Genomic DNA, 22530 nt, shown 5'->3' on the forward strand with positions numbered 1-22530 from the left:
GAGTCCTTGGGGTGCCAGAGGTGAGCTCAACACATACCTGGAGAAAGAAGCTGCAGCTAATGCTAAGGGCCACCCCAAGCCCCCCACAGGGGCACTGGGAGCCGGTGAAGCAGCATCTGGTTACACCCGACTCATGCTCAGTAAGTCTTTATCCCAGGCCCTCTGTTTGGGGTGGGTTGGGGCTCTGGTTCCAAGCTGCACCCCCCAAGCCTGGCGATGCAGCAGGCCCCCTGCCCAGTGCTTACTTGGGGGCACTCACAAGTAAAGCTTTATTTGCCTCGAGTTTCTGCCATTCGTTCTAAAGCTCTAACATCTTGGGGGTTCCTTTTAAGATGCAAATTCTCCCGTCTGTTCTGTAGCTGAGCAAACCGCTAAGTAACCCTTTGAATTTACTCCTTTCTCTTGGCTTCCTCAATCTAAATGTCTTCTGTAAACTCCGCCCTTCTCCCCAGCGTTTTCCCGTGCCCGAACCATAGACGTTCTTAAAAAATGCAGACCAGGCAAATGGATCTCAGACCTAGATCGGGGCTGACCGAGACGATCACCCATGTTTTAACTTGTCCTCGGTTTCCGAGCGGGAGGGCGGTGGAGGCGGCCTGGGTGGGGTCTGCCCCTACCGGGCTCCGCCAGCGGGTCTGGGACCTGGAGGTGCATTCCTCCACCTCTTCCAGCTTTCATTTCCTCCCCTGTGAAAGGAGATAACCACCGGCCTCCCTGGGTTGTTTTGAGCCCCAAGTGAGAGATCATTCATAGGATAGCATTTTGTAAATCATAAGGCGCTAAATGAAACACTCGCGACAGTGGCAGCGCCACCACTACAGCCACAGGACAGGTGGCGCGCTCCTCAGGCCATGGACGAGCTCCCATCTTCCGGCCTCTTCTGCACCGGAGCTTCACCCGCGCACGGTGGCTGCACACGCAGCTCTGGGTTCCACGTCTTGGGCCACGGGTTTCCCCCCGGGAGGACAGGCCGGACGCGGAGGAGAGCAGGGATTGGCTGTGGAGGAGGTGGGCCGAGCGGTGACGCGCCGCGCCGGGAAGGGCGCGGAGGCACGGAGGGGCGGGGTGGGAGCAGGGGGGCAGAGAAGGAGAGAGAGGAGGGGGAGGGGCGGAGGAGGGGGAGAAGAAAGGGGAGGAGGAGGGGAGGGGGACCGGCTAGGGTGAGACCCGCGGCAGGGTTGCGGAGGGAGTAGGGCGGGGAGGAGGGCGGGAGTGGTTTTTGCGCTTCGGGGCGGAGGCCTGCACTCAACCCCGATGGCCGCGTCCCTCTTCCCACCGGGGACAGTGGCCCTGGAGAATCACTACCGCTCCATCAGGGGAATGGACCGGTCCGCCCGCGCAAGAGGAATCGGTCCAGGGCCGCCTAGGGCCGGCGGGGCCAGGACCGGCGCACCCGCGCGGGTGAACCTTGGCTCTCGCTCTGTCGCCGCAGCCAGGAGTTTTCTGGTCACAGCACGTTTCTGGGCGTTTTGGTGCTATCCAAGCCCTTCTCCAGCCGCCGCCCTTACCTCCTTCGGCTGCCGGACCCCGCGCCCGAGGGCAGGGACGTCTGGGTCGTGCCCCTTGGTGCTTGCGGGCGGGGCGGAGGGGTGGGGGACACCCAGTGACCTCTAGCGGGACCTACTGCGTGCCCGGTGCGGTGTGGGTGAGTGGGATGGGGACGGGAATACTGGCAACCAGGAGGACCCCGAGAGAGGGGCAGCTTTAGGGGGTCCTTGAAGGGGTGTGATCATGGGATATGCAAGCTCAGGGGTGGAGGAGGCGTGGGCCTTGGTGGGGAGGGGGCGATCTGGCCTGTGGAGAGGTGCTTGCGCCAGGCAGAGGGATAGATGCGATGGAGGCAGGGACATGGCTTGCAGGGGTCAAGGACTGGAGGGGTAGGGAGGGACCCTGAAGTTCCAGGTCAGTCTAGTGCCCTGCAGAGCCTGCCTGGTGCAAGATGAGGCCCCCACACTCAGCAGTGTGACCTGGCAAAGGTAGCCTTTGTGAGCCATGGTGTCCTTGGTGTCCTCGTGGGTAGGTGGAACTGTAGCTGGCAGTTGGAAGGATTTCTAAGACATGTGAATGAAATTGTGCCTTTCCCTTCTGGAAGGAGAAGGAAGTCAACTTGTGAGGCTTCTGTGGACACTAGGAACACAGCCAAACAGAGTTCAACAGGATTGCTGAGTCGGTAATAGGTGCCTGGCCTAGCTGGCCGTCTATTTCTGGAATGCACATCCCCTTATAGGCTGGGTCTGCAGTAAGGCCAGGAGCTCAACTCTTTAAATTGTTTTAAAGAATTCTTACACAGTACAACAGAGGGAAATTACTGAACTGACTGCTTCAGCATGGGCACGCACAGACACACATTTGACGACACTCCCTCCCTCACAGGTTCACACAACTGCCCAGGTTATCTTTTTTTTTTTTTTTTTAAGATTTTATTTATTTGACAGAGAAAGATCACAAGTAGGCAGAGAGGCAGGCAGAGAGAAAGAGAGGAGGAAGCAGGCTCCCTGCAGAGCATAGAGCTTGATGTGGGGCTCAATCCCAGGACCCTGGGATCATGACCTGAGCCGAAGGCAGAGGCTTTAACCTACTGAGCCACCCAGGCGCCCCATGCCCAGGTTATCTTCAATCAGAATTCCTTGATTTGCAACTCAATGTTGGTTGGGTATGGGATTCTAGGCTTAAGAGTAGAGACCTATCAGGGTCTGAGAGGTGGGACCCCAGGACTGCTCTGGCAGAGACCTAGGCAAAACTTCAGGCACCAGAGAGTCCCACTGTCGGCGATAGAGCACAGAGCAGAGAAACGTGCCTAAAGTCACACAACTTGTGGGTTGGGCTTTGTGAGATTTTGACCCTGATGAGTCACTAGAGTGTTGAAAATGCCCTGGTAAATCATTCTCATGACTCAGTATCACCACCTATAAATTAGGAGCAAGGACATGGGCTGTAGAGCTTCCCTTAGGGTAGGTGCAGTCTTAAATAGCTCCTCCCACCTTGAGACAGCTGGTGGGTGGGAATGTCATTTTTGTGGGATGGTGTGGGTGCCACCTTCCAGTGAGTTCAGTGCCCTGGCATGGCTGAAGCAACACGGAGGAGCCAGGAGAAGCCTGTTAGGGAGGGTGGTACCCCCACTAAAGGGAGGGGAGGAAGAAGGCTAGAGAGGTGTGGCAGGTTTGGGAGAGAGAGACATCATGACCCTGGGGTTCACAGTGTCCTCTTCCTGGGGACAGAGCATGGCTGTCTGAATGCCTGGATGCTGACCAGGACGGGGGAAGCTTCCCTTTGTATCAAACGTGGACTCGGGTTTAGGACGTGGTTTGATCAATGGCGTCATCAGGGCTGCCCCACATGCATTGCATGCAGGTGTGCACTTTCTTCCCACCTGAGTGCTGCAGTCAGCCAAACCCTGCTGACCCTGGCTGCCGCCTCATTTCCTTCTCCAAGTGCACCCAGCTCTGACGAAAGCCTCCTTCTTGGAGCTCTTCCAAAGGGCTTTACAGAACGCCAGGCTGAGCGGCCTTTGCTTATGTCAGCTCTTAAATGTCACTGAAACAGCCCAGGGAACCCTAGAGACAGCCCTGGCTTGTGAGACCCCTCTTCATTCTGGCCTGCTGTTGTCTTCCCACCTCTTTGTCCCGTCGGCCTTATGGTCCCCCTCTTCTCAGCAAGCTCATTTATCTTTTCACCTATAATTAAACACCCTCCTATACACACCTAGAATGTTCTCTCCATCTCGGTCAGTCCTTCCCATCCTCAAGGGCTCGCGCAAGCTCCGTCTTCGGTCCTTCCCGACAGCCCCAGCCTGGCTCTGGGAACCAACAGCATTCGGAGTGCCTCCACACACTTGGATGCGATCGTGAGGTACCTGCCATTGCTCCGCGTTTATGAATTTAATTTTTCCTCTGGCATGTAGGTTTCCTGGTGGCAGAGAGGCTCCCAGATATGTCTTCGTACCCCACGGCCCTGAAAGTGATGCTGAATGAGTTTCGGGCTCTCACAGAATACTTCTGGGTATAACTGGCAGGCTGTATTCCTTTCTTTCTCCCTGTGCTGGGGCTCGGGGCCGTGGCCAGTTAGGAAGATGAGGTAGGGTCTTGGTAAGATGGAAGAAAGGGGTATACCAACACGCCAGGGCCTTGCTAAGGGAAAGCAGTCCGCTTTAACAGCACTTTCATTATCTTTCCAGTGTAACAGCCTCCTCCTCTCAAAACTTAGTGACTTAAACCCAACCATTTGCTCATGAAGGGAAGCCAGCCAGGCTGGGCTCCGGCAGCGCTTTGGGGGCCCATTCTTGCCTGGGGTTGCTTGTGTGTTTGCTGTGGGCTGGGAGCCCGTCTGCGCCGTTCCAAATGGCCTCCCTCACAGGGCTGCAGTCAGTGCCCTCAGGGGCAGCTCCTCCGTTCTCCATGGATTCCCTCATTCTCTCCGTGGCCGGGCTGACTCTTCACAGCATGGCTGCTTCCTTCTGAGAGGCCTTTCTTGCCAAGGCCTAGGAGTCACTCGGTGTCACTTCTGCATTCTACTGACTAAAAAACAGGGCCAGCCAAGACTCTGAGGGGACATGGACCCCATCTCTTAATAGGAGGACTGGCGAGAGTCACACCACAAAAAGGTAGGCGGAGTGGGAGCGATGGTTGTGGCTGTGTTTAAAACCACACTACCTCTTCAAGAGAGGCAGGTCTTTTAGAAATGTCGCTGTGCAGGAGCCCGGAAGGGCCCATTTCCCCGGGCACGACACCCCCTCCACACCCCCGCCCTCTCAGCTCACCAGACCTGCTTCCCCTCCAGTGCCACTGCCTGGAAACCAGGTGGATTCCATGTGCTGCCTGAGACAGAGGCTCGTGATTCCGGCTGGACTGTGTGGGGAGGGCCCCAGGTAGGGAGAGGGAGGTTCCATGGGGGAGGAGGAAAAGGAGAGCCGAGAGAGGGGCAGAGGCCCACCTGGGGCAGAATGGTGCCCACGAGATCCAGAGGAAAAGTGAGCAACTGGTTGGTGCCGTCCTGGGTCTGTGTCAGACTAAGACCACTTTCTTTCTGACAGTCAAGCTTACCTTCTGGCTTTCCACCCCCCAAGAGGCACAGGTTCAACAAATATCTGTGTGGATGTTAAGAAGTTCCCTCTAATAGAAAATCCTAAATAGAAAATCCAGAAGAGCTATGTGTGTAAATGGTTACTCGAGGCTTTTCAGGAAGGAAAAAAACCATTGTCTCTCATCCTGATGCTTACTGAGCATCAGAAAGTGAAGCTGTTTATGGGCGGCTGTGTGATCCCAAGCCCCTCAGTGGTAGAAAGGGCCCTTCGGAGCGGGCACGGCCCCTCATGGTCACTGCAGGACACCCCCCACCACCACCATTAGTCATTCCCCCTGTCTGCAGCCTTCTGAGCCTGGGCACCTCTGGCCTTAGCCCTCAGGTGGGAAGAGGCCAGATCTCTCTAGGGGCCCAGACACAGCTCAGCTACCTCTGGAGTAAGATCTGGAGCAGCCCAGGAAGCTGTGATCCTGCTGCGTGGTGGGGTTAAGCTTAAGTATCTGCCTTCAGCTCAAGCCATGATCCCAGGGTCCTGAGATCCAGTCCTGTGTTGGGCTCCCTACTCAGCAACCTTTCCCTTTACCCCCAACCCCACTCATGCTCGATCTCTCTCAAATAAAGACATACTGCTCAGTGCCAAGAAGTGTGGTCTGCCTGGCCCAGGAAGCGAAGGAAATAATGCCATCAGTCTCATCGACTGAGCTGAGAACGTTCACCAGTTAGAAACTCCTGTGCCGGCATTGACTACCTGCATCGCGCAGGGCCCTGTGCTGACCAGCGCCTGGGGGGAGGCCAACCAAGGGGGAAGGGGCCTGGCTGTATTCCCCTTCCGCCGGGTGCCACACAGGCAAGGTGCACATGGCCCTTTTGCTCTTGCTTCTGCAGTATTACATACTACACATGGGTAGTACTATGCGCTTTCACATTTAGGATCTTGGCCGGTGCTGGACGCGTGGGGATTGAAAGCGAATGAGGAAGCCGGGCCTAGAAACAAATACACAATGGCATCATTGAGTATGTGACTTCCGGGGGTCACTTTGGTAGTTGCTGTTGGGTTTGTGACGAGCTGTGCCTTCCCCCAACTCTGCCAGGAGGAACTACTGCTCCTAGGGCAAGTGGCTGGACTAAGACAGGACAGAAGGTGCCTACAATACTCTGTCATTATTTTTTGAAGACTTTATTTATTTGAGAGAGAGAGAGTGCTTGCATGCACCAGTGTGAGCAGTGGGGAGGGCCAGAGGGAGAGGGAGAAGCGATGCTGGGGCTTGATTCCTGGACCCCGGGAATTAGCCAGGACCCCTGAGCTGAAAGCAGACTCTTAACCGACCGAGCCACCCAGGCCTCCCAATATTCTGTTATTATAAGGAAGTGCTCAAAGATCAATAGGGACATTTCAAAAGACACAGAACCCAGCTGAATGGGGCTTCTGGCCCCCAGCCTGCCTCCCCATGCCAGAAAGAACTGTCTTACAAAGGAGTGAACAAACAGTTTAGAGATGGGGAACTTGATTTTTAGACCTGGTTTTAAATCCTGTCTCTAACTACTTAGGTGACCTTGGATATGTTAACTCATCTTAAAAAAAAAAAAAAAAAGTAAAAAACCTAGAGAAGTTGCAAATAAAACAAAAATTCGTTTTTTTTCTCTGCTGAGCCTTTATAAGAATAAGTTTCTGTGTTGCGTCACGCCCCAGTGCCTTGGCATGATGCCCTTCCCACAAATAAGACCTTCCGCTTGTGTGGGACACAGCCATCAAAGTCAAGAAACTGACATTAATACCTTTCTACCATCTAATCTTTAGGCTAAAACGGTTATCCTTTTTTCCAGTAATATTCTTTGTAGCAAAGTATCTAACCCAGGGCCACACACTGCATTAGGCTCAGGGTGGAACTGCTTTTCAGCCTTGGCCTGCAGAAGCTTAAACCATCTGCAGATTACACATCATTTGTCTTGTGGAATGTCCTTAGTTTGGGTTTGTCCAGTGTTTCCTCTTCTTTGGATTCTAGCTGTGAATCCTCGGCAGGAACATCACACAAGTGACTGTCATTTTCACTTTGACCTCTCAGGCTGCTCCTGATTTCAACTTGAACCGTTCCTGGAATGATCGCTTTTGCCAGTTGATTAATATGGTGCCTGCCAAGCTCTCTCCCCTGTAAAGTTACTTTTTCCATTGTAATTGTTACTTATTTTGCGGGAGGTCCTTTGAGACCTGTTCTTCATGAGACTTGAGTTCACTTAGTTACTTACAGGAGTATGGAATCACGGATTCCTGTGTTGTTTACTAAGCTGTAGTATATTACTATAGTTTTGTTTTTTTAATTATGATATCAAATTGTCCTCCCTTGGACCAGTGGGAGCCTCCCTGAGCTGGCTCCTGTGTCCTTTTGAGATGTCCCCATCAGTCTTTGAGCACTTCCTTACATGAGTAAAATACGAATATTCTAGTCCTCTCTTGGCCATTTGTCCCATTAGCGCTGGTTCTATTTAGCTGAGAATGAACTTGAAACCAAGATGGGGGCGGTAGGTAGGCTTGTTACAGTTGGGGTGTTGTGGCTCCCAGGCCCTCTCAGTGGACAAAGCCAGGGAGATCCGTGAAGAGACATTCATATATTTACATCTACACATATATATTTATTTCTGTGTCTGCCATACTGTTGACTACATTGACCTCACACCAAGAGCTCAATGTCAGTCTAGCACTGCAAGATTCCTTCTAGCTTCCTCCCTTGACTTATTTGTGACTCTCTAGCAGAGACACCTCTGGCTTGCATTGCATATCATATGACTGCTTAGTGATCACCTCCCTTTCCTGTAACCAGTCTCCCATTGTCACTGTGTCCCTCCCGCATGCCGATGCCATCCTCCCCCAGCTTGGGCTCCAGCACCCCACTCCCACCTACAGTCCCCTTTCCCTGCCTAGGATCTCATACTCCATGCAGCCCCCCCCCCTTCCTGCATAGACTCCCTCCTCCATCTGCTCAGGTTCTGACACCCCCCACTGGGGCACCCTCGCATACCACCATTGGCTCTCTTCACCCTCTTTGGGGCCTCATACCCCCACACTGAGTTCCCCCATACCAAGAAGCTCTTCTGCCCTCATGCAGACATACAGACATATTCTTCATCTGCTTGGGGTGACATGGGGGCTGGTACCCCAGTTTTGACCCCTTGCCACCCCCCTGTGTGGACACATACCTTTCTGGGCCTCAGCCAGTGGTGCTAGGACTGAGTTCTTCAGGAAGAGAAGGGAAGAGGAAGAGCCACGTGTTAAATGTTAAGTTTGAGGTTCCTCATCAGTAAAATGAGCAGAATGATGGCTCCCACCTAATATGGCTGCCATGAGCAGTCCATGTGGTAACGCATGTGAGGTGCTTCCTCAGCTCGGTGCCTAGCTCCTGGAGGGCACTCACTGTCAACTGCCATCACTGTGACTATACATTAACATTTTCATGGTTTACTGTGTCCTCTGGCAGGGACACATTAGAGATGCCAGAGAGAAGGCAGGAGGAGCGGGTGCGAATGGTGGATATATCAACAGAGGATTAATGCCCCCTTTTTAAGAGAATGAAGACACTCATTATTAAATTTTAATTAATTAATTTATTTATTATTTATTATTATTTGAATTAAAATATATAAGTAAGGGGAAAATGCTGTTTTAAGGAGGAAACATTTTAATGTGCTAACAATGATGATCTTTTTTGGTGGGCTTATGTGGCTTAAAGTTTTTAAATATGTTTTCCAATATATAGTCAATAAATATTATTTAAACTTTGGAAAAAAAGTATTTTAGAAGGACTCTGGTTAATTTCAACATAACTAATCGAAAACTGCCTTTAGCCTAAGTGGTCAGTTGTGGTTTTATTTATTTATTTATTTATTTATTATTTTTTATTTTTTAATAATTTAATTTAATATTAAATTTAATATTTATTTTAAATATATATATATTTTTTCCTTCTGCCTGGTAGATTCTGGAGAAGAGAGCCTGGATTTGGATCTCAGCTTGATGACCTTAGGTAAGTCCATTAAGTTCTCTGTGCCTTTTTGTTTGTTTGTTTTATAAGGTGAGGAATCTTACAGTGCCTAATTCGGGGGTATTTGTCAGTTAACTGAGATAGTGCTTCTGGGGCACCTGACAGAGAGTCAGCACACAAGTATGTGAGCTGTTGGTATTGTTGTGATCTCGTGGGAAGGAATGCGGTGAGTGGTTCCCCAGATGTCTGGGAAGAGAGAATTCCTTCTCGGAGTAGCCTCAGCTAAGCCTCCCCCTGAGTTAGTAGCTTATGACTAACACAGAGTCTTCAGGAAGCTGGGCCTCCTGTGGGGCAACAGTGGTGGCCAGGGTGACAAACCAAGTCAGGGGTAGTGTTTTGGGCACTTCTTGGAAGGGATTCTGAGATGGGTTTTCTCACAGACAAAGCAGCCTGGCGTTAGGACACCGTGACTGACACCTACAGGACGAATGAAGTAGCCGTGTGAGCCGTCACTCACACCCACTCGTTCTTTCATTTGGCCAGTAATGTCACATGTAGTTATTAAACACTTGCTACGTGTCAGGCCCTGTGGTAGGCAATGGGATGCAACCATTAAAATGCAAGCGATTAGGGGCATCTGAGTGGCTCAGTTGGTTAAGCTTCCGACTCTTGGTTTTTGCTCAGGTCATGACCTCATGGGTCATGAGTGAGCCCCGCATCAGGCTCCCTGCTCATTATGGAGTCTGCTGGAAGATTCTCTCCTTCTTCCCCTCTCCCCACATGTGCTCACATGCTCTCTCTCTAATAAATAATAAATAAATGCTCTCTCTCTAATAAATAAATAAATAAATAAATAAATATTTTTAAAAAATGCAATTGGTTAAAAAGTATATTACACAATCAAAAATGCAATCACTAAGGGACTCAGATATCTGTACACCCATGTGTCTAACAGTTTTATTCACAATAGCCCAAAAGTTAGAAAGCACCCAAGTGTCCACTGATGGATAGTGGATAAACAAAATGTATATACATACAAAAGAATATTATTCAGTTGTAAAAAAAGGCAGGAAATTCTGACACAGGCTACAACATGGACAAACCTTGAAGACATTGTACTAAGTGAAATAGGCCAGTCACAAAATAACAGATACCATATGATTCATTTGAGGTATATAGAGTAGCCAAATTCAGAAAGATGGAAAGTAGAATGGTGATTGCCAGGGGCTTGGGGTGGGGGATGGGGCAAGGAGTGGAGAGTTAGTGTTTACTGGGTACAGAGTTTCAATTTGGAATGATGACAAAATTTCTGAGGACAGATGGTGGTTATGGTTGGGTGACAATGGCAGTGTGCTTCGTGCCACTGAACCGTGCCGTTAAAAATGGTGAAAATGTAAGTTTTATGTTGTGTTTATTTTAACACAATATTTTTAAGTGTGGAAAAAATGATGCTACCTTTACGAAGTGAAATAAAGCATAGAAATTAAGTTCATGAAAATAAACTTACCTAATAGGCTTAGCTTTTACAATTTGTTTTCTTTTAAAACTTTTTGAACAGACACATTGGTTACCAAGATGTATCGGTAACAAATAAGCACATGAAAAGAGGCTCCAGGGGCGTCTGGGTGGCTCAGTGGGTTAAAGCCTCTGCCTTCGGCTCAGGTCATGATCCCAGAGTCCTGGGATGGAGCCCCCAGATCATCATCATCGGGTTCTCTGCTCAGCAGGGAGCCTGCTTCCTCCTCTCTCTCTGCCTGCCTCTCTGCCTACCTGTGATCTCTGTCTGTCAAATAAATGAATAAAAAATCTTAAAAGAAAAAAAAAAGAGACTCCACACCATTAGTCATTAAGAAAATATAACTTAAAACCAGAATAAGACACCATGACAAACCTAAATGGTTAAAACCGAAGACATTGACCATACCCCGTGCTGATGAGGATGGAACTCTCATACACTGCTGGTGAGAATGTGAAATGGTACAACCACTTTGGAAAACAGTTATCCTGTTACATGACCCAGCCATTGTGCTCCTACAGATTTACCCAGGAGAAATGAAATCATACATTCATACAAACAGGAAACAATACAAATGTCCATCAACAGATACATAGATAAACAAACTACATGCGTACAATGGAATACTACTTGACAACAAAAGAAAGAAGATGAACCATTGCTATTACAAGGACGACTCTCAAAATAATTATGCTGGGCAAAAAAAGTACATGCTGTATGATTACATTTATATAAAATTCTAGAAAATATTAACTACTATATGGTAATAGAGAGTCAATCAGTGGTTGCCTGCAAATGAGAGAGAGGTCAGGGAGGGCAGGAAGAAGAGATTACCAGGGGGCACAAGGGACATTGGGGGGTTCATAGAAGAATCTCCCTTTTTTTAATTGTGGTCATCCTTTCATAAATGCTTACATATGTCAAAACTTATCCGGGGGTTACTTGGGTGGCTCAGTGGGTCATGATCCTACGGTCCTGGGATCGAGCCCCGCATCGGGCTCTCTGCTCGGCGGGGAGCCTGCTTCCTCCTCTCTCTCTGCCTGCCTCTCTGCCTACTTGTGATCTCTGTCTGTGAAATAAATAAATAAAATCTTAAAAAAAAATCTTATCAGGTTATACACTCACGTATGTATAGCTTATTACATGCCAATTGCATGTTAGTAAAGTTGTTAAAGTGGAAATTAAAACAAATTTAATGCACAGAAAAAATGCAATAAGAAAGGGGCAGGAAAACCATAGCAAACAAGGCTGTGTGTGCAAGTGGTGGCGGTCAGGTGAGGCTTCACAGACGAAACTACCAGAGGACATACAAGTGTTGTCAGGCAGAAAGTGAGGTAGGAGAGGGTCTTTCCTAAGGAGGAGGAAATGTGTGGGAAGACCCACAGGCCTGAAAGAGCCTGAGGCCGGAACTCGGTATGGCTGGAACTCAGGGCATGGGGTCAGTAGTGAGACAGGAGAACCCAAGAGAGAAGGCAGGGACCAACTATGAATGAGGATTTTCACCTACAGGCAAGCAGAGGCCTGTCACATATGCAGTTTATTTCATTTCATTTCATTTTTAAAGATGTTATTTATTTATTTAGAGTCAGCAGGGGGAGAGTCTGAGAGGGAGGAAGAGAGTGAGAGAAAGAATCCCAAGCTGACTCTGTGCTGAGCACAGAGTTAGACATGGGGCTCGATCCCATGACCCTGAGATCATGACCTGAGCCAAAATCAGGAGTCTGAAGTTTAACCGACTGCACCACCCAGGCGCCCCACATGTGCAGTTTAAAAAGATGCTCCGAGTGCAACCTGAGAAGTGGGCTGGAGGGGGAGTAGAGTGCAGGTGTGAATCTGGGAGTTGGTGCGGACATTGAACCGGGGTGGGGAGTGGCCCAAGACAAGAAGGGTTGGGATATGCGGCTCCCCTACCTCACCTTTTCAGCACCCAGGAAAGTTAGGACATTTCATCTGGCTTTACAGAAGAGGAAAGGGACTGGGAGGAGTTAAGTAGCTTGCTTACGGTTACAGAGCTTGTGAGCAGGACATCTGGGGTTTCTGGTCGGATGGATTCTTAATCCAAAGTCCATTATGTTTACAGGCTTTGGTCTAATTTAAATAAAAGGCATTTAGGATGACTCCCCTCTCCTGCTGCCTGATTTTCTCACTCTCACTGTGGTTTTTCCCCACAGGACCATGAACTAGGAGACATAACATCATCTGGGCATTCAGGAAAGGAAGGGTTCTTGGAAGAAGAGACACCTCATCAGAGCCTTGAAGAATTCTGAGGAGGAAGAGCTAGTAAAGGAACAAGGTGGGGGCGTGGGGGAGGAGCAGAAGGAAAAGATGTTCTGGAGTGGAAAGATGAGCATGTATGACTGGCTGAGAGCAAACTACCATGTGGAGTGCTTGAGGAACGGAGCCTCGGAGTGGCTGAAGATGGTGTGAGGTGCAGAGAAGCACGCGATTCAACACTGATCTTTTGCTCTTGGTGGAGCAGCTTACAGAGTTGGGAGAGAGGCCAGTAGAGTGAACTCTGTTGGTCTGGTGAGATCATGCCCACCAGGCTTCTCTCTGCATTCCAGTGGTTACTATGGAAACATTAGATCATAGACCAAGAAGCATCCAGTTAGCACCTCTTATAAAAGATGATGACAAGGATGAGATGGGAAAGTGATTTACTGACTTTCCTTTTGGCAGCAGGCTAAAATAGATAACATAAAATTTACCATTCTAGACATTTGAAGTGTATGGTCATGTGGCAGTAGGTACATTCATAAAATTGTGCAGCCAACACCAACACCCATCTCCAGAAATTTCTCAGCATTCTCATAAACTGAAACTCTATACCCTAATATTACAGTAACTCCCATTTCTCCCTTCTATCCCCAGACCCTGGTAACTACTATTCTACTTTCTGTCTCTAGGAATTTGACGACTCTAAGTCCGTGGAACCTCCATACATATATAATGGAATCATCCAATATTTGTCCTTTTATGCCTGGCTTATTTCACTTAGCATGATGTCTTCAAGGTTCATCCATGTTGTGGCATGTGACAGCATTTCCTTCCTTTGTATAGCCGCATAATATTCCATTGTACTTGTAGACCGCGTTTTGTTTATCCAGTCATCTGTTGATGGACACTTGGGTTCTTTCCACCTTTTGGCTATTGTAAATAATGCTGCTATAAAAATGGGTGTATTGGAAACCATCTCTGTAGACACGTATTTAGCGAAGAAGACAGACTTCTGGCTGACGAGTTTCAAGAAAAAGGGAAGGAAAATAGGGAGAAAAGAGTGTTTTCCCTAAAAGTCAACTCTAAGTACTCCTTGTGCCTGAATAATTTATAAGCTTATTCAAGGCAGTGCTCTCCTTTGTTGTTGTCCTGAGTGTGGTCTGTCAAGACTGCAAGTGGGTCCATCTTGAGTTAGCATGACAGACAGATCAGACTACCTTTCTCTTCAAGGGACGGATATGCCTGGGGAATTCTTTGGGCTTCTTGGGAGACTGCCAGAAGCTCAGCTGGATTGTTCCACCATCTACAAGAATATAGGCTCCATGATGGCAAGATCTTGTCTATTCTCTCTGTTTTATTAACTAGTGACTCTCCAGCACCTGGCATTCAAAATTTGTCAAATGAACGAATGTGTCTTCCAATGATCGGACCCTGTGTGTGCTCCTAGGAAAAGTCTTATCTCAGGAAAAGTAGAGGCCACTCAACTAGAAGCAGATTCAGGACTTTACCCAGGCTCTCATGCCATCTGATGTGCGATGAGGCTTGTCCCTTGTACTTCCTGCTTTCTTGTTGCTTTGCTGATGGAAAAGACACCTGCTTGGACTGACCTTACCAGGTGTCATGAACATCAAGGGGCTCATATAAATAAAAGTGCTGTACAAATGAATGCCATGACTATGTCTAGCCCTGGTTTCTCTCTGGGACACCAGTTTGCATCAACAACTAAACCTGTCACTTGCGGGCACCTCTCACATCTCAGCACCTCCCCACAAGCAGCACCCTGTCACAACTTCCCATTTTTCCTCCCTGTAGTGCTATTTTCTCAGTCTTTTTGCTTGCAACTCGAGTCCCATTTAGCTCCTCTCTCTGGTGTCTCTCTGGCGTCCGCTGTTCTGTCCTGAGTCTGGCTACTTCTTTTTCTTTGGTGGCCCTGTTGGTTTCCTCTGCTGCCACACTTTGACAGGAGTCCCTCCCTCTAGTCTGACCGCTGCCAAATCCTTGACCATCTTCTGCCTTGTGGCTTTTCTGCTGCCGGAGAGAACCTCCAACCAACGGCTCTGGTTCATCATGCCTCCACTCAGAAAGGACCAGTGATGCTTAGACACACAAGGATGCCTACTATGAAAAACAGAAAGTAACAACTGCTGGTGAGGCTGTGGAGAAATCGGAAGCCTCATGCCCTGTGGGTGGAAAAGTACAATGGCACAGCCATTGAGTACATTGAGTATAGTGCATTGAGGTGGTTCCTCCAAAAACTAAAGATAGAACTACTATGCGATGCAGCAATCCCACTTCTGGGGATACACCCCCAAAGAATTAAAAGCAGGGGCTCAAAGAGATATGTGCACACCTATGTTCATGGCAGCATTATTCATGATAGCCAAGAGGGGGAAATAACACAACTGTTTATCAATAGACAAATACATAAACAAAATGTGGTCTATACCTATAATGGAATATTATTCAGCCTTAAAAGTGAAGGAAATCCTGTCACGTGATACAATGTGGATGAATCTTAAAGTTAAGGGAAGTATGCCAGTCGCAAAAAAAGCAAACTATATGATTCCACTTAAATGAGGTTACCTAGAGCAGTCACATTTATAGAGGCAGAAGGTAGAATGGGGGAGTAAGTGAAGGTGGGGGCCGGTTAGGGAGGGAAGAGAGAGGATTTATTGTCTACTAGGTACAGAGTTTCAAATTCGCAAGAGGAAAAACTTCTGGAGATGTGTTTCACAACATGGATACACTTAACACTATTGAGCCCTATACGCACTTAAAAAACGGTTAGGATGGTCAACTTTATATTACATGCTTTTTGCCACAGTGTTTAAAAATGCCAGATGGTTTAGGGTCTAAATCAATCTTCTGCACCTTGGCTTTGGAAGCCCCACCCATGTCTGGTCTCTGGCTTGCCTAACCTGGACATGCCCTGGACGTCTGGCCTCTGAGCCTTGATTTTTACTCTTCCCCACTGTTGAAACCCTATGCTTCAAAAACCCAGCTCAAGCGCTCCACTGCGCTATTTCTGTGGTTCCATCACTGCATATAGAGCACTGGCTTGGAGGTGTTTGCCCGCCTCCCTTTGCTCCCCGCATTAGACTGAATTTCTGAGAGAGTGAAGATGAGGTCCTTGCTCTGGCTCCCAGCGCAGTCTGCTCTAACCAGCCCTAGGGTGCTGCTGGTTTGGGGAGACGCTTTGCCTCCCCACGATACCGTTTCTTACTCCGTTTCCCTGCGTGTCTGGGTCTTGTGTGCTGACCTCACCCCTTTCTGGTCCATGAGCTTGCCAAGGGCAGAGCCCAGATTGTGTGCTTTGTGCTTTACCAGGCGCCGGACCTGGAGGGGCTGCATGAAATGCTCAGTGGTTATAAAAATGGGTGAGAATCCACAGCCCCCGGCTTTGTTGCCTCCCACCCTGAGGGGAAGGCAGCTGAAAAGGAACCGACGGAGCTCTTCTTTCTCCTGCCCTCTCTGAATTGTAAACTCTGGGTCAGAGCCGCCCTGCCGCTTCAGCGTTTCTTTGTGCGGGACCCAGCATAGCGGCCAAGACCGCGGAGGCAGGGGACGGAGGCAGGCACCTCGGACATGTCAGAGGCTTGTACTTGTTGCCTCTAGGGCCACCAGCCAAAGGCCTTTTCATTAGAGCAGACCTGTTGGCTCTTGGCTGGCCTGGCTTCCTGTCACCGATGGGCTCTGTTTAACATCTCAGCTGGACTTGGCCGAGCGGGAGAGCCCGGGTAAGCGGGCTGGTCCTCTGTGCGGATTTGTACATCAGCCTCTCCTGTGCGCCTGTCTGCGGGCCTGGCAACTTCCCTGTGCGTCCGCCTTCTCCAAGGAAGCTCATCGGCAGGGGGAGCTGGATCTGTCCATCACCTAATAGAAACCAGATCTCCCCGTATCCAGAGGAACACGCTGAGTTAGTCTGCGTTTCTTCTGGACTCGTTCAGATGATCGTTCCCTGGAATGGAGATCAAGTGCTAAACGTAACTGTTGAACGTGAGGTACGTTTTATAACGTTGTAAAGTTTTTTTTAAATGTATAGTCACTGATTTTACCAATCCTTCAGAAAGCCCCTTGCCCTTACTTTTTGTGTTGCATGAGCTATGGGGAAACGGAGAGACAAGATGTTCCAGCTGGGAAGACAATTTTCTGTTTCTGGACAACATCGGACGTCCCCCTTCAGACAGAAGGCAGAGCGTTTTGAAACGTCCCCAAGATCCTCTTTGGCTAATATCAGATCTCCACGTAAACATTTGTAGTCTTCTGGTCTGCAGGCACTTCGACTTTGTTGCTGGTTCCTGATCCTCAGTTCCCACTTTGATCTGACACTTTTGTATTAATCATGCCATTTTACTTTCTGACGTTTGACATCTGGGGCCTTGCTCATGCTGGAGGGACTGCCCCTCCCAGACCTAGCCAATTCCTAGAGATCGTGAAGACCTGCCTGCAAATACGCCTTTCCTAAGCAGTCTGACCAATCCAAAGCCCACACCCCGACATCCACTATCCGGCTCCCACACTCCATGCCCCTATCTGCTTACTGTAACCACCCCAAGGCGGGGCACTGGACAACTAGGAACACCTTCTATGCCCCAGAGCCCACCCAAATGTCTCAGACTAGCCAATCCTAAACCTGCTTCCTTGCTTTGCCTTCCCAGCAAAAGCCACAGTAAAGGCTCCTGTCCCTGTATCCCCCTGATGCTGGTGCTTCCCAGTGTGGCCCTGCATGGCGTGCCATGTCCCCTAGTTTTAGGTGTGTGTGTGAAATACTTCCTTCATGACAGTCACTGTACCTGATTAAAACAATCTCAGATACAGGACACCTGGGTGGCTCAGTGGGTTAAGCTTTTGCCTTTGGCTCAGGTCATGATCTCAGGGTCCTGGGATTGAGCCCCGCACCAGACGCTCTGCTGAGCAGGGAGCCTGCTTCCCTCTCTCTCTGCCTGCCTCTCTGCCTACTTGTGACCTCTCTCTCTCTCTCTCTGTCAAATAAATAAATAGATAAAATCTAAAAAAAAAAAAAAATCCCAGATATAATTTACAACGACTTGCAGCTGCTCTTTGGCTCAAATATTGGCAATTCCTGGTGACATTCAAAATGGAACTTGGCTCCTTGGTCTTGGCCTTGACTTTTTCATCAAGGATTAAGCTTGTCACCTGGCTCTTCAGACAAACCTGCTGCTAACCTGCTTTCCTTTCTTTCTAGCCAGTGTCAACACAGACACAACAAGCAGAGCTGAACTTATGCTTGGAAGAGAAGTTTACATTCACAGGGTAATTGGAGTTGCCTTAAAAAGTCTCCAACACCCCAAATCAGCTCACTCTGATGCTTTAAATTTTCCCATCACCGGATGGTCCCCTTTGCCCTTAGCATCATCCTCGGCTTTCTCTCACTTTCTTTTTTGTTGTGAAATATGCTTTCTCAATTGCTTTTCCCTGTACAACAAAAGAATAGAAATTGGATCAAAATGATATATGGATCTATTTCTTCCCTTGTCCCAAATCCAATGAAATGACATAAAATTGGTCTTTGTCAAGGAGGGCTTTCAGGTTCAAACACAGTAGTTTCCCTCTACCTCTACCAAGAGTGTTTAGAAGAATGATGTATTTCTGGGGCGCCTGAGTGGCTCAGCTGGTTAAGTGTCTGCCTTCAGCTTGAGTCATGATCCCAGGGTCCTGAGATTGAGCCCCACATGGGCTCCCTGCTCAGCAGGGAGCCTGCTTCTCCCTCTCCCTTTGCTCTTCCCCTTCTCCTAATCTCTCTTTCACCCTCTCTAGCTCTTTAGCAAATAACTAAATAAAATCTTAAAGAAGAGAGAGAGTTAATCTTTCTGATTAACACTAGATTTTGATGGGAAAAAATCAATTTTAAATTAAAGAATATCAGTAAAAAAAAAATAGAATCAACATGTAGAATCCCCAGATCCTTAGAAGAAAATACAATCTAATAAAAACCAGAAAAGAAATAAAATAAAGAACAAGAAAGCATGGCAAGTAAAAAACATAAAAGATAACCAGGAATAAATCCAAGTACATCAGTAATCACATAAAATGAAAGTGGGTTAGAAAATTCTATTAAAAGTCTCTCAGATTGAGCTAGAAAAAGAAAAACAACTTCAAATCCAGGAATACACACTTTTTAGGAGAACTTCTTAAAATGAAATGTCTTAGGACAGCAGAAAACAAAACATGAAAAAGATGGTTTAAGCAAATGTTAACAAAACATATCAGACCAAAATAGAATTCAAAGTAAAAATTATGAGAGAAGTGAAATTATGAGAAGTTATTTTTTATTTTTAGAAGTTATAATTCATCAAGGAATTATAATAATTATAAATATCTTTATGCAACTAATAATGTAGCTTCAAAACACAGTAAGGGGCACCTGGGTGACTCAAAGGGTTAAGATTTTGCCTTCAGCTCAGATCATGGTCTCAGGGTCCTTGGACGGAGCCCCACATGGGGCTCTCTGTTCAGCAGGGGAGCCTGCTTCACCATCCCCCCTGCCCTCTGCCCATCTCTCTGCCTACTTGTGATCTCTTTCTCTGTGTCAAATAAATAAATAAAGTCTTAAAAAAAAAACCCAACATAGTAAGCATAAACTGACAGAAGTATAACGAGAAATGAATGAATTCATAATCATAGTGGGAGATTGAATACATCTCTTTCAGATATTGACAAAGTAAGCAAAACTTAAGCGAGGATGCAGAGGGTTTGAATAAATGAACACTTTACAAATAACTATATGTAGAATTTTATACACAAGAAAGGGTAACTATATTATTTTTACACATCTAACATACATGAATAAAAATTAACTACCAGGTCAGAAAGAAAATCTTAATACCAAAAATGCAAGAGGGCCACAACAATGAAGATGATTGCAAAAGAAAGCAAAAAATGAAAAGTCATATGTTAATTTAAGAAAGAACCAAATCCCATTGGTAGTGATTATTTCTGGAGAAGAGTTGGAGGTGGGTCTGGAAATTTTTACGTACCCTCTCATGCATGAAGTATTTGCTTGAGTTTTTTTTATTAAGTACATCAGTAATCTGAGTACATCAGTGTGCAAAGTATGTAAAGTAATCTGAAGCATCTAAAGTAACAAATATATAAAGTAACAAAGAAGTAAGATACATAACAAGCAAAGTACCATTATTTTTCAAAACCTGTGGGTGAATACAAAGCAGTAGCCTGAGGGAGTGTATAGTCTCAAATGTACGTATAAAAAAATAGTAAACATAGAACATAAGAGAACTAAGTTTCAACTGAAAAAAGACTTTTCTTAAGGCCCCCTCAAAACTAAAAGAAAGGATAATCCAAATAAAATTTCAGAGGTTGAAGAGAGAAGACTGTTATTTGCATTACTGCAATTATCTACTACAAACATCCTAGACAATCAGTTGAGACATGTAGTACTTTATTTATATATTTTTATTTATGTATATATGTAATGTATTATATATATTTATATTTGTATATCTTATTTATTCCAACAAATAAGAATAAAACAATGTGATATTTTTGCTCCTTGTTTGGATAAAATTTAGAATGTCCTCTGTGTGTAGGGATATGGGAAACCAGCACCCACACACAGGATTAGTAGGGAGGTGAATCAACCCATTTTTGAGGGCAATTCAGCAGAATCTATCCACTTTTAATTTTTAAAAAATTTTTAAAAATTTACATTAAATTAACATATAATGTATTATTTGTTTCAGGGTCATAGGTCTGTGATTCATCAGTCTTACATAATACCCAGGGCTCATTACAGCACAAACCCTCCCAATGTCCATCACCCAGTTATCTCATCTCTCCCTCCCCTTTCCATCTAGCGACTATCACTTTGTTTCCTATGATTAACAGTCTCTTGTGATTTGTCTCCTTCTCTGGTTTTGTCTTGTTTCATTTTTTTCTTCTCTTCCCCTGTGATCCTCTGCCTTATTTCTTAGATTCCACATATGAGTGAAATCACATTATAACTGTCTTTCTCTGATTGACTTATCTTGCTTAGCATAATACCCTCTAGTTCCATTCGTGTCATTGCAAATGACAAGATTTCATTTTTGATGGCTGTTTAATTATCCATAGTGTGTGTGTGTGTGTGTGTGTGTGTGTGTGTGTACCACATCTTTATCCATTCATCTATCAATGGGCATCTCAGCTTTTTCCATAGTTTGGCTATTGTGGACATTGCTGCTATAAACATTGTGGTTCAGGTGCCCCTTCGGATCACTACTACATCTGTATCTTTGGGGTAAATACCCAGAGGTGCAATTGCTTGGGCATAGGCTAAGTCTATTTTCAACTATCCACATTTTAAAGTCAGTTATCCTTTGACAAACAGTTGCACTTATGGCTATCCTAGAATGATACTATCACCTGTTCCCAAAGAAATTTGTCCAAGGAGTTTGCTGCAGCATTGTTTGAAGTTGGGAAATTTAAGAGTCATCTTCATGATTATCAACATAAAACAAAAATCATCATGTATTTATACTATGCAATATCACAGAATGAAAAAGGATGATATAAATGCACTTAAGAGGAAATCTCTGAGACGTATTGTTAATTGAAAACACATACAAACTGAATTTTAAAAATAGCTGTTTTTGTCAGATACAGCTGTTGGCAGACCCCAAAGCAATCACCATACTTCCTCTTTGATGCCAACTCCCCTAGTGGTTGGAAGAGTGAAATGCTTGCTTTTCAGTCTTCTGCGGCTTGCGCTGGCCACGTGACACATTTGGCAAATGAAATGCACGCGGAATTCTGTTGGTAGGTTTCCGGGAAATTTTTGTTTTTCTGATGAAAAGGTCAGATACAGCAGCACCTGCCTCTTCTCCCAGTCTTAACACAGATGTGTAGCAGGTGAACTGATGGAAGGGGAGTGTCATCTTGCAGTGATGATGTCACAAACATTAGCGAAAGTTCCAGAGAATCATCGGGACACTGGTGCCGCCCAAGATCACAGCACCACTGAGCTAACTCCCGGACTACTTGTGTCTGGAATTCTTGGATTGTGAATCAAGAAAAATCCCTATTTGTTTCAGTTAGTTTTGGTTAAAATTTCTAGATGAAAATATTCCTAATGGTTTATGTACATCCAGAAAAGATACACAGAGAATATCCAGAAGGATTCTCACCAAATTGTTTATGATTATCCCTCTGGAATGGAGTGTGGCTGACTTTTTCTTCTAAATAGTTTTATAGGGTTTCAAATATTTTTCTTTTTTTTAAGATTTTTATTTATTTGAGAGAGAGAGAGAGATGAGAATGAGTGAGAGAGAGCGCATGAGAGGAGAAAGGACAGTGGGAGAAACAGACTCCTTGGCAATCAAAGAGCCCAATGTGGGACTCCAACCCCAGACTCCAGAATCATGACCTAAGCAGAAGGTCATGAACCACCCAGGCGCCCCTCAAATATTTTCAATAAGGAATTATTTGTGTATGAATCAGGTTATTAACAATTTTTAAGATACATAACAATAAAACATTTTGGGGGGTTGAGGGGCAGAGGAAGAGGGAGAGAGAGAATCCTAAGCAGGTTCCCCACCCAGCATGGAGCCGCATGTGAGGCTCCATCCCGCAACCTTGAAATCAAGAGTCAGAGGTTTAACCGGCTGAGCCCTCCAGGTGTCCCAGCAATAAAAATTTCTTGTGTTGAAATTTTGAGATTACAGCCAAATAGAAAAGAAGAAGATGCCACAGCCTCAGCATACAGAGATAAACATTGCCTATATGCTCTCCTTTCGCACTAATTGATTTTATGTTTTAGAAGTTTTAGGTTTACAGAAAAATTGAACA

At 46.5% G+C, this 22530-nt stretch overlaps 1 long non-coding RNA gene across 2 annotated transcripts; it reads left to right on the top strand.

Moving 5' to 3' along the window:
- The first annotated feature begins 522 nt into the window (after positions 1-522).
- On the top strand, positions 523-13509 carry LOC101683851. 2 transcript variants are annotated; one of them, XR_006606255.1, is made up of 3 exons: positions 523-1008; positions 8988-9035; positions 12681-13509. It is a non-coding gene; the product is annotated as an uncharacterized LOC101683851 (long non-coding RNA). The 2 variants fall into 2 exon arrangements; XR_201001.3 differs by lacking the exon at positions 523-1008 and adding an exon at positions 2556-4600.
- The last annotated feature ends 9021 nt before the right edge of the window (positions 13510-22530 follow it).

Source organism: Mustela putorius, unplaced genomic scaffold (assembly GCF_011764305.1).
Source record: "Mustela putorius furo isolate JIRA1106 unplaced genomic scaffold, ASM1176430v1.1 tig00000242_pilon_pilon_pilon, whole genome shotgun sequence".
In the NCBI taxonomy this organism is placed as follows: domain Eukaryota; kingdom Metazoa; phylum Chordata; class Mammalia; order Carnivora; family Mustelidae; genus Mustela; species Mustela putorius.